General features: G+C 60.1%; 1 non-coding gene across 1 annotated transcript; it reads right to left on the bottom strand.

Moving 5' to 3' along the window:
• Positions 1-4,096: 4,096 nt before the first annotated feature.
• On the bottom strand, positions 4,097-4,215 carry LOC131866373 (5S ribosomal RNA). Its single transcript, XR_009364991.1, has one exon. It is a non-coding gene; the product is annotated as a 5S ribosomal RNA (ribosomal RNA).
• Between the last annotated feature and the right edge of the window lie 10,785 nt (positions 4,216-15,000).

Here is a 15,000-nt window from a genome sequence, read left to right as displayed (position 1 = left end):
GTGCACCTCGGGTGCGCACCTCGCGTGCACCTTCGCTGCGGTGGGCACCTTGGCTGGGTTGCGCGCCTTGGTGGGCACCATGCAGTGCACGAAGTCGGAGCCCGGATTGCCCCGGGCGCGCACCTCCGCCAGGGTGGGCACCTTGGTGCGCACAACTTGCCTGGGCTGCGCACCAGGAAGGGCTCAAGATGGCACCCGCGTTCCGTTTTTTTCACTATCTTTCAGAACGGAAATTTTAAAATCTCGTTTTTTTTTGCCTTTTCTGGAAATTAGTGAAGGCAGCGCATCAAAGGTGCGCAACGCTGGTGCGAACCTGGGAGCGCTCCGATGTGTGCTCCAAGGTGCGGCGTGCACGAAGTCGGACCCCGGTTTGCCCCGGGTGCGCACCTCGCGTGCACCTTGGTGCGCACACCTTGGCTGGGTTGCGCGCCCTGGTGGGCACCATGGTGCGCACCAAGGAGCGCTCCGAAGTGTGCTCCAAGGTGCGGCGTGCACGAAGTCGGAGCCCGGTTTGCCCCGGGTGCGCACCTCGCGTGCACCTTCGCCGCGGTGGGCACCATGGCGTGCACGAAGTCGGAGCCCGGTTTGCCCCGGGTGCGCACCTCGCGTGCACCTTCGCCGGGGTGGGCACCTTGGTGTGCAGACCTTGGCTGGGTTGCGCGCCCTGGTGGGCACCATGGTGCGCACCAAGGAGCGCTCCGAAGTGTGCTCCAAGGTGCGGCCTGCACGAAGTCGGAGCCCGGTTTGCCCCGGGTGTGCACCTCGGGTGGGCACCTTGGTGCGCATGCCTTGCCTGGGCTGCGCACCAGGGCGGGCTCAAGATGGCACCCGCGTTCCTTTTTTTTCACTATCTTTCAAAACGGAAATTTTAAAATCTCATTTTTTTTTGCCTTTTTCTGGAAATTAGTGAAGGCAGCGCATCAAAGGTGCGCACCTCGCTGCCCACCACGGTGCGCAACGCCGGTGGGCACCCGGGAGTGCTTCGAAGTGTGCTCCAAGGTGCTGCGTGCACGTTGTCGGAGCCCGGTTTGCCCCGGGTGCGCACCTCGCGTGCACCTTCGTCGGGGTGGGCACCTTGGCTGGGTTTGCCCCGGCTGCGCTCCGAAGCGGGGTTATTGGAGCGCCGCCTCTTTTTTTGTCGGAGCGTTTGGTGGGGTTTCTCGCATTGGCTCTTCCGAGGCCCGGTTGCCACCCTGGCGTGCACGAAGTCGGAAGTAGGGTTAATTGCCCGGGTGCGCACCTTTGCCAGGGTGGGCACCTTACCTGGGCTGCGCACCAGGGCGGGCTCAAGATGGCACGCGCGTTCCGTTTTTTTCACTATCTTTCAAAACGGAAATTTTAAAATCTCCTTTTTTTTTTGCCTTTTCTGGAAATTAGTGAAGGCAGCGCATCAAAGGTGCGCACCTCGCTGCCCACCTTGGTGTGCTCTGAGGTGCGCACCCGGGAGCGCTACGAAGTGTGCTCCAAGGTGCGGCGTGCACGTTGTCGGAGCCCGGTTTGCCCCGGGTGCGCACCTCGCCTGCACCTTGGCCGGGGTGGGCACCTTGGCTGGGTTTGCCCAGGGTGCGCTCCGAAGCGGGGTTACTGGAGCGCCCCCTCTTTTTTTGTCAGAGCGTTTGGTGGGGTTTCTCGCATTGGCTCTTCCCAGGCCCGGTTGTTGGGTGCGCTCCCACCCTGGCGCGCGCGAAGTTGGAAGTTGGGTTAATTGCCCGGGCGCGCACCTTCGCCAGGGTGGGCACCTTGGTGCGCACACCTTGGCTGGGCTGCGCACCAGGGCGGGCTCAAGATGGCACCAGCATTCCCTTTTTCTCACTATCTTTCAAAACGGAAATTTTAAAATCTCGTTTTTTTTTTGCCTTTTATGGAAATTAGTGAAGGCATCGCATCAAAGGTGCGCACCTCGCTGCCCACCTTGGTGTGCTCCGAGGTGCCCACCACGGTGCGCAACGCCGGTGCGAACCCGGGAGCGCCCCGATGTGTGCTCCAAGGTGCGGCGTGCACGAAGTCGGACCCCGGTTTGCCCCGGGTGCGCACCTCGCGTGCACCTTGGTGCGCACACCTTGGCTGGGTTGCGCGGCCTGGTGGGCACCATGGTGCGCACCAAGGAGCGCTCCGAAGTGTGCTCCAAGGTGCGGCGTGCACGAAGTCGGAGCCCGGTTTGCCCCGGGTACGCACCTCGCGTGCACCTTCGCCGGGGTGGGCACCTCGGCTGGGTTGCGCGCCCTGGTGCGCACCAAGGAGCGCTCCGAAGTGTGCTCCAAGGTGCGGCGTGCACGAAGTCGGAGCCCGGTTTGCCCCGGGTGCGCACCTTCGCCGCGGTGCGCACCATGGCGTGCACGAAGTCGGAGCCCGGTTTGCCCCGGGTGCGCACCTCGCGTGCACCTTCGGCGGGGTTGCGCGCCCTGGTGGGCACCATGGTGCGCACCAAGGAGCGCTCCGAAGTGTGCTCCAAGGTGCGGCGTGCACGAAGTCGGAGCCCGGTTTGCCCCGGGTGCGCACCTCGCGTGCACCTTCGGCGGGGTTGCGCGCCCTGGTGGGCACCATGGTGCGCACCAAGGAGCGCTCCGAAGTGTGCTCCAAGGTGCGGCGTGCACGAAGTCGGAGCCCGGTTTGCCCCGGGTGCGCACCTCGCGTGCACCTTCGCCGCGGTGGGCACCATGGCGTGCACGAAGTCGGAGCCCGGTTTGCCCCGGGTGCACACCTCGCGTGCACCTTCGCCGGGGTGGGCACCTCGGCTGGGTTGCGCGCCCTGGTGCGCACCAAGGAGCGCTCCGAAGTGTGCTCCAAGGTGCGGCGTGCACGAAGTCGGAGCCCGGTTTGCCCCGGGTGCGCACCTCGCGTGCACCTTCGCCAGGGTGGGCACCTCGGTGCGCACACCTTCTCAATGTTTTCTTGCCTTTTCTGGAAATTGGTGAAGGCAGCGCATCAAAGGTGCGCACCTCGGTGTGCTCCGAGGTGCGAACCCGAGAGCGCTCCGAGGTGCCCACGAAGTCGAAAGTCGGGTTAATTGCATTGTTTTCCCCGGGTGCGCTCCGAGGTGCGCAACATCGGCGCGCACCAAGGAGGGCTCCGAAGTGTGCTCCAAGGTGCGCACGATGGCGTGCACCTCTGGTGCGCACGATTCGGAGCTCGGTTTGACCGGGGTGCGCACACCTTGGCTGGGTTGCGCACCTTTTGTGCGCTCCAAGGTGCGCACGAAGTCGGAGCTCGGTTTGCCCCGGGTGCGCACCTTCGCCAGGGTGCGCACCTTGATGCGCACGCCTTGGCTGGGCTGCGCACCTTGGTGGGCGCCATGGTGCGCACCTTTCGTGCGCTCCAAGGTGCGCACGAAGTCGGAGCTCGGTTTGCCCCGGGTGCGCACCTTGGTGGGCGCCATGGTGCACTCCGAGGTGCCCAAGATTGGTGCGCACCAAGGAGCGCTCCGAAGTGCGCTCCAAGGTGCGCGCGAAGTCGAAAGTTGGGTTAATTGTCCGGTTTGCCTCGGGTGCGCACCTTGCGTGCACCTTCGCCAGGGTGGGCGCCTTGGTGCGCACACCTTGGCTGGGCTGCGCACACCTTGGCACCCGCGTTTCCTTCATTTTAAATTTTTTTTTTTTACAATCTCTCAAGTGGGAAATTCTATAATCTCAACTTTTTTTGCCTTTTCAGGAAACTTTTGAATGGAGCGCATCATTGGTGCGCTCCGAAGTGTGCTCCAAAGCTCTCTCCAGCTGCGTGCACCTGCCCCGGCCGCGCACCCGGCCCCGCCCAGCTTCGCTCACCTGTCCCGGGCGTCTGGTGCGGAACCTTAGAGTAAGAAACATCACCGTGCACCTTGGCCAACGTGCGCGACTCGACCGAGCGCGCACTGGCCGAGGTGCACACCGATTTCACCTGGGTGCGCGCGCAGCACCTCGGGCGCACCGGGGTGCGCGCACAACGCCCGGGTTGCACCGTGGCCTGTGTGCTCGGGGCGCCTCGGGTGCGCGCTCGGTGTCGCCCCCGCGCGCGCGGTAGTGCGGGCAGCGCACCCCGGCCCGGCCCGGCCCCGACGAGAACGCAAACGGGCAAAAGGTTTATTCAAATAGCATTGCGACGCCCGGCGAAAAACTAAAAAAGGGTGCAACACCGGGACTTCCCGGGAGGTCACCCATCCCAGTACTACTCCGGCCCAAGCGCGCTTAACTGCGGAGTTCTGATGGGATCCGGTGCACTAACGCTGGTATGATCGCACCCGTTATGAGCTTGTCGCAGTGTGTACTTAGCAAACCGCGACCCACGTGCGAATCCACCCCGGCCACCCACCCCCGTCGAGGTGCACACCCTCCCTCGCGAAGTGCGCCCCGTTCGCCAAGTGTGAGCCCTGCCCGGGTGCGCGCACCTTGCTAGGGCGTCGGGTGTGCACCCGGCCCGGCCTACGTGCGTGCACCTGGAGGGGGCGTCGTGTGCGTGCAGTGTCCCGTCTGCAACGCGGTGCCCACACACCACCTCGGGCGCAACGACCTGCGCTCACATGTGGGCCGAGTGCACCTTGGTGCATGTTCGGGGCGCCTCGGGTGCACGCTCGATCTTGCCCCGGTGCACCAAGGCGCTCGGTTTGCCCCGGGTGCGCACTTGGTGCAAGGTGGGCACCCAAAATAGGGATCAAGCACCAAAACACAAGTTTCGGGATGCAAAATGGGACCCAAGGACCACAAATGCGTTCCAAGACCCATGATGGGTCCACGAGAACAAAAATGTGTTCCGAGACTTAATAAACAAATATTGGGTTTTAGGAGAAGAAACATGCTCTGATGCCCAAAACGAGAATCGACCCCGAAAAGGCCACAGGCCAAAAGTGGGATGCGAGACAAAAAAAAATGGGACCCGAGGACCAAAATTGGGTTCCCAGGTCGAAGACAGGGCAACCGGACAAGAAACGACCTCTAAGGCTCGAAATGAGTCCCGACGACTAAAACTTGACAAGAAGCACCCATCAGGCACCCAACTCGACACCCATGGGATGCCGACCCACCCGGGCTTCCACCTAGCACACCTTGGCACCCACCCACCCTCGCACCCAACCTCGCACCCAACTTAGCACCTTTGAACCCACATTGGCACTCACCCTGACCCTGGCACCTTGGAACCCACATTGGCACTCACCTTGACCCTGGCACCCACCTTTGCACTCACCTTGGGACCCACCCTGGCTCCCACCTCGGCACCCACCCAGACACCCACCTTGGTTCCTTGGCACCCACCTTGGATCCTTGGCACCCACCCCGACACCCACCTTGGCACGCAACTTGGCTACTTGCCACCCACCTTGGCTCCTTGACGCCCACCCCGACAACCACCCCGTGACCTACCCTGGCTAGGGTTGGTGCACACCCACCCTGGTGCCCACCTTGGCACCCACCCTATGACCCACCTTGGCACGCACCTTAGTACCCACCCCGTTACCCACCCTAGGACCCACCCCGTGACCCACCTTGGCCAGGGTGGGTGCACCCACCCTGGTGCCCACCTTGGCACCCACCCATCCTAGCACCCAGCCTGTGACCGGGCTTGGAACCCAACCTTGCACCCGCACCCGTCTTGGCCAGTGTGGGTGCGCACCCATCCTGGCACCCACGTTGTGACACACCCTTTAACCCACGCACCCTAGCACCCACGTTGGCACCCACCTTGGAACCCAACCTAGCAACTTGGCACCCACCCCGTGACCCACCTTGGCATCCACCATAGCAGTCGCCGACTTGGCACCCACCTCGGCACCCACCTTGACACTTGTGGACCCACCTTGCCACTCACCCTAGCATCGACCCATCCTAGCACCCACCCTGGCACCTTTGCACCCTAGCACTCACCCATCCTAGCACCTAACCTGTGACCCACCTTGACACTCACCCTCGCACCCACCTTGGAACCCAACCTAGCACCCACCCACCCTGACACCAACCCTAGCACCTACCCACCCTTGCACCCACCCTGTGACCCATCTTGGCACCCACCCATCCTACCACTCAACCTATCACCCACCTTCTCACCCACCTTGGCATCCACCTTAGCACCCACCCACACTGGCACCTTGGCACCCACCTCGGGCAAGGTGGGTGCACACCCACCCTGGCACCCAATTTAGAACCCACCGAGCATGTTACCCACCTTGGCACCCACATTGCAGCCCACCCTAGTACCCACCCTATGACCCACATTGGCATCCACACCCTAGCACCCAGGCACCTCGACACCCGCCTTGACACCCACCCTAGCACTGAACCTGTGACCCACCTTGGAACTCACCCTAGAACCCACCCACCCTGTGAACCACCTTGGCATCCACCTTAGCACCCACCCACCTTGGCACCCACTCTAGCACTCACCCATCCTAACACCCAACTTGTTACCCACCTTGGCACCCGCCCTCGCGTCCACCTTGAAACCCACCCTAGCACCCACCCACGCAGGAGCCCACCTTGGCACCCAACCTAACACCCACGCATCCTGGCACCCAACTTGTGACCCACCTTGGAACCCACCCTAGTACCCACCTTTGAACCCACTATATCACCAACCCACCTTGGCACCCACCCTATGACCCTCTTTGGAATCCACCCTAGCACGCACCCACCCTGGCACCCACCATGGAGCGCACCCTAGCACCCACCCACCTCGGCACGCACCTCAACACCCACCTTGGTGTGCGCACTGCGCCAACCTCTCAAAGACCCTATGTGGTGCGCTCCAAAGTGTACACCTTTGGTGCGCTCCAAGGTGCGCACCTTTGGTGCACACCGAGGTGCACACCAAAGTGTGCACCGAGGTGAGCACCAAAGTGCACTCCAGGGTGCACACCAAGGCGTGCACCTTTGGTGCGGTCAATGCAAACGAATTCGGAAGTTGGGGTCGATGTCCTAATCGCTGCTGCAGACTACACGTATGAGAATCGGACAAATAGCTTTATATAGGGGAGGTGTTGCGTTTGATGGGTCGACTCCCCTGGTTGTGTGCACTGCACCAACTTCAAAGACCCTGTCTTGTTTAAGAAGTCAAAAGTTGGGGTGGATGTCCTAATCATTGCTGCAGTCTACGCATGTATGAGAATCAGACAAATAGCTTATATAGGGGAGGTGTTGCATTCGGTGGGTTGACTCCCCTGGTTGTGCGCACTGCGCCAACCTCAAAGACCCCGCATAGCAGAAGAAGTCGGAAGTCGGATTTTGGTGAGCACCAAGGCGTGCACCTTTGGTGCGGTCAACGCAGACGAATTCAGAAGTTGGGGTGGATGTCCTAATCGTTGTTGCAGGCTACACATGTATGAGAATCAGACAAATAGCTTATATAGGGGAGGTGTTGGGTTTGATGGGTCAACTCCCTTGGTTGTGCGCATTACGCCAACCTCAAAGACCTTGTTTTCGTTAAGAAGTCAAAAGTTGGGGTCAATGTCCTAATGGCTCCTGCAGGCTACACATGTATGAGAATCGGACAAATAGCTTATATAGGGGAGGTGTTGGGTTTGATGGGTCGACTCCCCTGGTTGTGCGCATTACGTCAACCTCAAAGACCTTGTTTTCGTTAAGAAGTCAAAAGTTGGGGTCGATGTCCTAATTGCTCCTGTAGACTACACATGTATGAGAATCAGACAAATAGCTTATATAGGGGAGGTGTTGGGTTTGATGGGTTGACTCCCCTAGTTGTTCGCATTACACCAACCTCAAAGACCTTGTTTTCGTTTAGAAGCCGAAAGTTGGGGTCGATGTCCTAATTGCTCCTGCAGGCTACGCATGTATGAGAATCAGACAAATAGCTTATATAGGGGAGGTGTTGGGTTTGATGGGTCGACTCCCCTGGTTGTGCGCATTGCGCCAACCTCAAAGACCCTGCATTGCGGATGAAGTCGAAAGTCAGAGTTTGGTGTGCTACAAGGTGTGGTCGAAGGTGCTCACCTAGGTGTGCACCTTTGGAGCACAGGAAAAGTGCCCTCCAAAAGTGCGCACCTTTGGAGTGCACAAAAGTGCCCTCCAAAAGTGCGCACCTTTGGAGCGCAGAAAAGTGCCCTCCAAAAAGTGCCCTCCAAAAGTGCGCACCTTTGGAGCGCAGAAAAGTGCCCTCCAAAAAGTGCCCTCCAAAAGTGCGCACCTTTGGAGCGCAGAAAAGTGCCCTCCAAAAAGTGCCCTCCAAAAGTGCGCACCTTTGGAGCGCAGAAAAGTGCCCTCCAAAAAGTGCCCTCCAAAAGTGCGCACCTTTGGAGCGCAGAAAAGTGCCCTCCAAAAAGTGCCCTCCAAAAGTGCGCACCTTTGGAGCGCAGAAAAGTGCCCTCCAAAAAGTGCCCTCCAAAAGTGCGCACCTTTGGAGCGCAGAAAAGTGCCCTCCAAAAAGTGCCCTCCAAAAGTGCGCACCTTTGGAGCGCAGAAAAGTGCCCTCCAAAAAGTGCCCTCCAAAAGTGCGCACCTTTGGAGCGCAGAAAAGTGCCCTCCAAAAGTGCGCACCTTTGGAGCGCACAAAAGTGCCCTCCAAAAGTGCGCACTTTTGGTGCGCACCAAGGCGCTGGTTCGGTCGTTGCAGGCGAGTTCGGAAGTTGGGGTCGATGTCCTGAGCGGAGGTGCAAACTACACAGGTGTCGGAATCGGACAAATAGCTTATATAGGGGAGGTGTATGCTTCGATGGGTCGACTCCCCAGGTTGAGCGCACCGCGCCAACCTCAAAGACCCTACGGTATGGATGAAGTCGGAAGTTGGGTCCGATGACCGATTCGATTAGTAGGTATGCTCATGAGGTCGGAATTTGGGTCCGATGACCTGCCATGTGCAGGAAGGCGAATGTTGACACTGTGCGTTGCAAGGTGCACACCAAGGCGCTGGTGCGGTCTTTTTAGTCGAGTTCGGAAGTTGGGGTCGATGTCCTGATCGGAGGTGCAAGCTACACAGGTGTGGGAATCGGACAAATAGCTTATATAGGGGAGGTGTATGCTTCGTTGGGTCGACTCCCCGGGTTGAGCGCACCGCGCCAACCTCAAAGACCCTACGGTATGGATGAAGTCGGAAGTTGGGTCCGATGACCGATTCGATATGTAGGCATACTCGCGAGGTCGGAATTTGGGTCCGATGACCTGCCACGTGCAGGAAGGCGAATGTTGGCACTGTGCGTTGCAAGGTGCGCACCAAGGCGCTGGTTCGGTCGTTGGAGGCGAGTTCGGAAGTTGGGGTCGATGTCTTGATCGGAGGTGCAAACTACACAGGTGTGGGAATCGGACAAATAGCTTATATAGGGGAGGTGTATGCTTCGTTGGGTCGACTCCCCGGGTTGAGCGCACCGCGCCAACCTCAAAGACCCTACGGTATGGATGAAGTCGGAAGTTGGGTCCGATGACCGATTCGATATGTAGGCATACTCGCGAGGTCGGAATTTGGGTCCGATGACCTGCCATGTGCAGGAAGGCGAATGTTGGGACTGTGCGTCGCAAGGTGCGCACCAAGGCGCTGGTGCCGTCGTTGCAGTCGAGTTCGGAAGTTGGGGTCGATGTCCTGGTCAGAGGTGCAAACTACACAAGTGTGGGAATCGGACAAATAGCTTATATAGGGGAGGTGTATGCTTCGATGGGTCGACTCCCTGGGTTGAGCGCACCGCGCCAACCTCAAAGACCCTACAGTATGGATGAAGTCGGAAGTTGGGTCCGATGACCGATTCGATACGTAGGCATATTGGCGAGGTCTGAATTTGTGTCCGATGACCTGCCATGCGCAGGAAGGCGGAATTTGGGTCCGATGACCGAGTTGATGGCGTGCCATGCGCAGAAAGGCGGAATTTGGGTCCGATGACCGAGTTGATGTTGATGGCCCGCCATGCACAGGAAGGCGGAATTTGGGTCCGATGACCGATTTGAAGGCGTGCCATACGCAAAAAGGCGGAGTTTGGGTCCGATGACCGAGTTGATATTGATGGCCCGCCATGCGCAGGAAGGCGGAATTTGGGTCCGATGACCTGACATACGCATGGAGTCCGACTCGGGGGCCGATGTTCGATTCGATGACTTGCATTGTGGGTAAAGTCGGAAGTTGTGGTCTTTGACCCGATTCGATGACCAGACTTCGGCCGCTTGAGAATCGGACAAATAACTTATATAGGGGAGGTAGTGTTCTCGAGCATCCTCCCCCCGTGCCCGTTTATGTCGATTGATGCTGGTGCTCGACTGGTTGGAGCGCTCGGATGCAAAAATCTTGCACCAGGATTTATCGATTGTGATGGACACGGCAAGTCTCCTGATTGCTATGCAGGAGCTCATCGTGAATCTCTATGCGGCCTTGGTATGGACTCGACCTGCGGAATGGTTCGGCAATGGTAGTCGCTCCAACACGTCCTTGCAATGGCCACAGAGGTGATTCGACTAGAGCTCCAGTCTAGCTTTTGGGTTGCTTGGCGGACTGGTATAGCCGCGATCGAGTTCCGGCCATGAACGTTTTAGATAGCTCTTGGGCTTTCTGGGACGGAAGTCGGAAGTTTGGGCTGTTGTCCGATTTGATGACCATTCTTCGGATGTGTGAGAATCGGACAAATAACTTATATAGGGGACTGTGTTGTCTCACGCAGCCCCCTCCGTGCCCCTCTATCTCGACCGATGTTGGTGCTTGAAAGGGTTGGGATCGCTCGGATTTATAAACGTGCACCACCATTTGTCGAGTGTGAGGGACGCGGCAGGTCTCCTAAATGCTATGCGGGCGCTCTCTGAGAATCTCTATCCGGCCTCGACACAGACTAGTCTTGCTGAATGGTTTGGCACTGGTAGTCGATCCAACACGTCGTTGTTGTGGCCGCCTAGGCGATTCGATTCGAGCCCCCGTCTAGCTTTTGGGTTGCTTGGCGGATTTTGCCCTATCCGCAAGTGAGCTCGGTCCCTAAACGTTCGAGAAACCCGATTGCTATGCGCCGACTCTCTTTCTTGCGAGCCTCCATCTAGCTTTTGGGTCTCTACGGAACGGAAGTCGGAATCTGGGACCGTTGTTTGATTCGACGAGGCAGACTACGGTTGTGCGAGAATCGGACAAATAACTTATATAGGGGAGGTGTTGACTGGAGCATTCTCCCCCGTGCCCCTCTAACTCGACCAATGCTGGCGCTCGAACGGTGGTAGCGCTCGGATTTTCATTGAGCGCCAGCATTGGTCGATTTAGAGGGGCATGCGAGATTCCCGAATGCTATGCGAGGGCTCTAACGGAAATGTCTATTGGTTTCGGTATGGATGCAATTGCGAGTGGTTCGGCAAAGGTAGTCGTTCCGATGCGTCCATGTCGTGGCCAAATCGATAATTCGATTTGAGCCCTCGTATAGCATTTGGGTCTCTCGATGTGATTCCGCATTCCAGTCCCTTTGGGCACTGCTTGAGCCGCATCCCAGGGGGTTCCCTTCCCAATAATCTGCCTCGCAACCCGATTGCTATGCGGTGAGGCTCCTCGGCCGCCTCGGAACTATCTGTGTATCAGACGCATCGCGGGATAAGGGGTTGGCAACGGTAGTCGCCCCAAGCGCGTCCGATGCTTGGACCATTCCGAGGCGGCCCTGAAGCCTCTTCCGTCTAGCCGTTGGGTCCTTCTCGCCGCATCCCTCGCCTCGCACCCCGATTGCTATGCGGTGAGGCTCCTCGGCCGCCTCGGAACTATCTGTGTATCGGACGCGTCGCGGGATAAGGGGTTGTCACTGGTAGTCGCCCCAAGCGCGTCCGATGCTTGGACCATTCCGAGGCGGCCCTGAAGCCTCTTCCGTCTAGCCGTTGGGTCCTTCTCGCCGCATCCCTCGCCTCGCACCCCGATTGCTATGCGGTGAGGCTCCTCGGCCGCCTCGGAACTATCTGTGTATCGGACGCGTCGCGGGATAAGGGGTTGTCATTGGTAGTCGCCCCAAGCGCGTCCGATGCTTGGACCATTCCGAGGCGGCCCTGAAGCCTCTTCCGTCTAGCCGTTGGGTCCTTCTCGCCGCATCCCTCGCCTCGCACCCCGATTGCTATGCGGTGAGGCTCCTCGGCCGCCTCGGAACTATCTGTGTATCGGACGCGTCGCGGGATAAGGGGTTGTCACTGGTAGTCGCCCCAAGCGCGTCCGATGCTTGGACCATTCCGAGGCGGCCCTGAAGCCTCTTCCGTCTAGCCGTTGGGTCCTTCTCGCCGCATCCCTCGCCTCGCACCCCGATTGCTATGCGGTGAGGCTCCTCGGCCGCCTCGGAACTATCTGTGTATCGGACGCGTCGCGGGATAAGGGGTTGTCACTGGTAGTCGCCCCAAGCGCGTTCGATGCTTGGACCATTCCGAGGCGGCCCTGAAGCCTCTTCCGTCTAGCCGTTGGGTCCTTCTCGCCGCATCCCTCGCCTCGCACCCCGATTGCTATGCGGTGAGGCTCCTCGGCCGCCTTGGAACTATCTGTGTATCGGACGCGTCGCGGGATAAGGGGTTGTCACTGGTAGTCGCCCCAAGCGCGTCCGATGCTTGGACCATTCCGAGGCGGACCCGAAGCCTCTTCCGTCTAGCCGTTGGGTCCTTCTCGCCGCATCCTTCGCCTCGCACCCCGATTGCTATGCGGTGAGGCTCCTCGGCCGCCTCGGAACTATCTGTGTATCGGACGCGTCGCGGGATAAGGGGTTGTCACTGGTAGTCGCCCCAAGCGCGTCCGATGCTTGGACCATTCCGAGGCGGACCCGAAGCCTCTTCCGTCTAGCCGTTGGGTCCTTCTCGCCGCATCCCTCGCCTCGCACCCCGATTGCTATGCGGTGAGGCTCCTCGGCCGCCTTGGAACTATCTGTGTATCGGACGCGTCGCGGGATAAGGGGTTGTCACTGGTAGTCGCCCCAAGCGCGTCCGATGCTTGGACCATTCCGAGGCGGACCCGAAGCCTCTTCCGTCTAGCCGTTGGGTCCTTCTCGCCGCATCCCTCGCCTCGCACCCCGATTGCTATGCGGTGAGGCTCCTCGGCCGCCTTGGAACTATCTGTGTATCGGACGCGTCGCGGGATAAGGGGTTGTCACTGGTAGTCGCCCCAAGCGCGTCCGATGCTTGGACCATTCCGAGGCGGACCCGAAGCCTCTTCCGTCTAGCCGTTGGGTCCTTCTCGCCGCATCCCTCGCCTCGCACCCCGATTGCTATGCGGTGAGGCTCCTCGGCCGCCTTGGAACTATCTGTGTATCGGACGCGTCGCGGGATAAGGGGTTGTCACTGGTAGTCGCCCCAAGCGCGTCCGATGCTTGGACCATTTCGAGGCGGCCCCGAAGCCTCTTCCGTGTAGCCGTTGGGTCCTTCTCGCCGCATCCCTCGCCTCGCACCCCGATTGCTATGCGGTGAGGCTCCTCGGCCGCCTTGGAACTATCTGTGTATCGGACGCGTCGCGGGATAAGGGGTTGTCACTGGTAGTCGCCCCAAGCGCGTCCGATGCTTGGACCATTCCGAGGCGGCCCCGAAGCCTCTTCCGTGTAGCCGTTGGGTCCTTCTCGCCGCATCCCTCGCCTCGCACCCCGATTGCTATGCGGTGAGGCTCCTCGGCCGCCTTGGAACTATCTGTGTATCGGACGCGTCGCGGGATAAGGGGTTGTCACTGGTAGTCGCCCCAAGCGCGTCCGATGCTTGGACCATTCCGAGGCGGACCTGAAGCCTCTTCCCTCTAGCCGTTGGGGCTTTCTCGCCGCATCCCTCGCCTCGCACCCCGATTGCTATGCTGTGAGGCTCCTCGGCCGCCTTGGAACTATCTGTGTATCGGACGCATCGCGGGATAAGGGGTTGGCAGTGGTAGTCGCCCCAAGCGCATCCGATGCTTGGACCATTCCGAGGCGGCCCTGCAGCCTCTTCCGTCTAGCCGTTGGGGCCATCTCGCCGCATCCCCCACCTCGCACCACGATTGCTATGCGGTGAGGCTCCTTGGCCGCCTCGGAACTATCTGTGTATCGGACGCATCGCGGGATAAGGGGTTGTCACTGGTAGTCGCCCCAAGCGCGTCCGATGCTTGGACTATTCCGAGGCGGCCCTGCAGCCTCTTCCGTCTAGCCGTTGGGGCCATCTCGCTGCATCCCCCACCTCCTCGGCCGCCTCGGAACTATCTGTGTATCGGACGCATCGCGGGATAAGGGGTTGGCAGTGGTAGTCGCCCCAAGCGCGTCCGATGCTTGGACTATTCCGAGGCAGCCCTGCAGCCTCTTCCGTCTAGCCTTTGGGGCCATCTCGCCGCATCCCTCGCCTCGCACCCCGATTGCTATGCGGTGAGGCTCCTCGGCCGCCTGGGAACTATCTTCGTATCGGACGCATCGCGGGATAAGGGGTTGTCACTGGTAGTCGCCCCAAGCGCGTCCGATGCTTGGACTATTCCGAGGCGGCCCTGTGGCCTCTTCCGTCTAGCCGTTGGGGCCATCTCGCCGCATCCCCCACCTCGCACCCCGATTGCTATGCGGTGAGGCTCTTCGGCCGCCTTGGAACTATCTTCGTATCGGACGCATCGCGGGATAAGGGGTTGTCACTGGTAGTGGCCCCAAGCGCGTCCGATGCTTGGACTATTCCGAGGCGGCCCTGCAGCCTCTTCCGTCTAGCCGTTGGGGCCATCTCGCCGCATCCCCCACCTCGCACCCCGATTGCTATGCGGTGAGGCTCCTCGGCCGCCTTGGAACTATCTTCGTATCGGACGCATCGCGGGATAAGGGGTTGTCACTGGTAGTCGCCCCAAGCGCGTCCGATGCTTGGACTATTCCGACGCGGCCCTGTGGCCTCTTCCGTCTAGCCGTTGGGGCCATCTCGCCGCATCCCCCACCTCGCACCCCGATTGCTATGCGGTGAGGCTCCTCGGCCGCCTTGGAACCATCTTCGTATCGGACGCATCGCGGGATAGGGGGCTGTCACTGGTAGTCGCCCCAAGCGTGTCCGATGCTTGGACCATTCCTAGGCGGCCCTGAAGCCTCTTCCGTCTAGCCGTTGGGGCCTTCCCGCCCCATCCCTCGCCTCGCACCCCCGATTGCTATGCGGTGAGGCTCCTCGGCCGCCTTGGAACCATCTGTGTATCGGACGCATCGCGGGA

This window comes from Cryptomeria japonica, unplaced genomic scaffold, assembly GCF_030272615.1.
Source record: "Cryptomeria japonica unplaced genomic scaffold, Sugi_1.0 HiC_scaffold_141, whole genome shotgun sequence".
NCBI lineage: Eukaryota > Viridiplantae > Streptophyta > Pinopsida > Cupressales > Cupressaceae > Cryptomeria > Cryptomeria japonica.
This window is presented reverse-complemented; position numbering and strand designations above follow the sequence as displayed.